This window comes from Octodon degus, unplaced genomic scaffold (assembly GCF_000260255.1).
Source record: "Octodon degus isolate 3935 unplaced genomic scaffold, OctDeg1.0 scaffold00011, whole genome shotgun sequence".
In the NCBI taxonomy this organism is placed as follows: Eukaryota; Metazoa; Chordata; class Mammalia; order Rodentia; family Octodontidae; genus Octodon; species Octodon degus.
The window spans coordinates 13,342,447-13,344,942 of NW_004524587.1; the positions used below are offsets into that span (position 1 = coordinate 13,342,447).

At 48.6% G+C, this 2,496-nt stretch overlaps 1 pseudogene across 1 annotated transcript; it reads left to right on the forward strand.

Moving 5' to 3' along the window:
• The first annotated feature begins 104 nt into the window (after positions 1 to 104).
• LOC101587103 lies at positions 105 to 725 on the forward strand (annotated as a pseudogene). Its single transcript, XR_192370.2, has one exon. The product of XR_192370.2 is annotated as a protein/nucleic acid deglycase DJ-1-like (transcript).
• The last annotated feature ends 1,771 nt before the right edge of the window (positions 726 to 2,496 follow it).

Sequence of the window (2,496 nt, forward strand, 5' to 3'; positions counted from 1 at the left end):
TATATATGTATGTATGTATGTATGTATATCTGGGTACCCACTGTAACTCAAATGCCACAGGTTCAATCTCTTAGTACAAAAACATGAACGAGGAGGACCGGGTGGGCGGTGCATGCACATCCGGCTTTAGGTTGTCGGGACTTTAAAAAAGCGCAACGTAAACATGGCTTCAAAGAGAGCCCTGGTCATCCTGGCCAAAAGAGCTGAGGAGATGGAGACAGTCACCCCCGTGGACGTCTGCACCGTGCTGGGATTAAGGTCACCATTACAGGTCTGGCTGGGAAAGACTCTGTACAGTGTAGCCGTGATGTCATCATTTGCCCTGACACAAGTCTCTAAGAGGCAAAAAAGGAGCGCCCCTACGACCACGTGGTGGTTCTCCCCTTTGGCGCGCAGGACTGGTCGGAGTTGCCAGCCGGAAAGGAGGTCCCGAGGGAGCAGGAGGGCGGGAAGGGCCTCGTCGCCGCCATCCCTGCAGGTCCTGCAGCTCTGCTGGCTCATGAAATAGGCTCTGGAAGCAAGTTACATCACACCCACTTGCTAAAGACAAAGTGATGAATGGGACTCATTACAGCTACCGTGAGAGCCGCGTGGAGAGGGACGGCCAGGGACTCCCCCGCCGCGGGCCAGGTACCAGCTTCAAGCCCACGCTGGCCATTGTGGAGGCGCTCAGTGGCAAGGAGGTGGCACAGCAGGTGAAGGTGCCACTTGTGCTCCGGGACTAGAGCCGTGCTGGGAGCGGACGAGGCTGACGGTCCGCCAGGGTCTGAGCCCTGCGCCCAGCTCGGCAGCCACCAGGGGACCCGCTGCACCCACTGGGGGGTTGTTGTTGTAAAGCGACTACACTGGACCTTCCCAACCCACTGTTGTTTCCCCGCACTTCCGAGTAAATCAGGGCAGCTCCAAGCCGCCCGCGGCTACTGGAAAAAAAAAAAAAATCATGAATGATATTTACAAATTCATGATGCTGGGGCTGGAGAGGTGGCTCAGTGGAATAAGTGCTTCCCTGGCAAGCACAAGGGCCTGAGTTCAATCCCTGGTTCCGCAAAAAAAAAAAAAAAAAAAAAAAAAAAAAATTCATGATGCTGTCCATTGCTTTACAATTTCATTTATTTATTCCTTCACTCATTTAGTATTTTGAGAGAGAATATCACCATGAGGCTGGCCTTAAACTTACTATGTAGCCCAGGCTGTCCTTGAACTCAAGGGGATCCTCCTGCCTCAGCCTCCCGAGCACTGAAATCACAAGTGTGTACCACCATGCCCGGATTTTTTCAATTTTGGACTCAAACTTCAAATAAAACACAGAAGACCTAATTATAGTCACAGAACAAAATATAAATGTTTTAAATAAAATATGATGATTAAAAATTGGAAATTGCAGGGCCAGGGAGATGGCTCAGTGGAATAAGCACTTCCCCGGCAAGCGCAAGGGCCTGAGTTCAATCCCTGGTTCCGCAAAATAAAATAAAATAAAATAAAAATAAAAATTGGAAGTTGCTTGGTAGGAAAGCTGGACACTTGACCCTAAATTGCTCATCTGCCAACAGATATTTTTCTAGAGGGGAAATTTGGGAGGACCAGCAAGCCTACTATTATTCACTATATTATTATGCATTATAACCTATATTGATACATTTTTCCTTCATTCTTCTAATATTCTTGGGGCTAGGAAGATAGTTCAGCGGTCTAAGCACCTGCCTAGCAAGCACAAGGACCAGGGTTCAATCCCTGGTACTGCATGCCATGCAGGTGGAACCCCAGATGGGCCATGCTGGCCACTGAAACCAAGTGTGGTGGTGCATGCCTGTAATCTCAGCGTCGGAGAGGCTGAGACAGGAGGATCACTACAAGGCTGAGCTGCATAGTGAGGAGAGCTTTTATTAAATACGTAAATGAAAGATTTTTTTTTTTTTTTTTTAGAACCGGGGATTGAATTCAGCCCCTTGCACTTGCCAGGGAAGCACTTATTCTACCTAGCCATCTCCCCGGCCCCCAAGATTTTTTTGTAAAATACTCTTTTCTTCTTTATTATGAAACAAGGTCTCTCAGTTGCCCAAAAGGACCTTGAATTTGTGATCCTCTTGTCTTAGCCTTCCAAGTGACTAGCAGCTGAGATCTCCTCCTCTTCTTCCTCCTCCTCTTTTCCTTTTTCTTTCAGTACTCTCCAGATTGAACCAAGGGCCTTGGCACTAAGCTATATCCCCATCTGCTTGGTTGGAGATAGGGTTTTGCTGTCACTAAATTTCCCAAGCTCTTGCGTCTGCCTCCCAGCCTCAAATATCTTTCTCTTTCTAAAAGATTAAAAAAGCTGGAGAGAGATAGCTCAGTGGTCTACAGCTTCTGCTTTAGGCAAGCTTAGGCAGGTGCAGAGGACCAAGGCTGGATCCCTGGCACCACATGCCGTGGCAGCCTCAGGGATGAGCTGGCCGGGGGGAAAAAAAGCTGGGGAGATAGCTCAGTGGAATAAGGGCTTGCCTGGCAAGCACAAGGTCC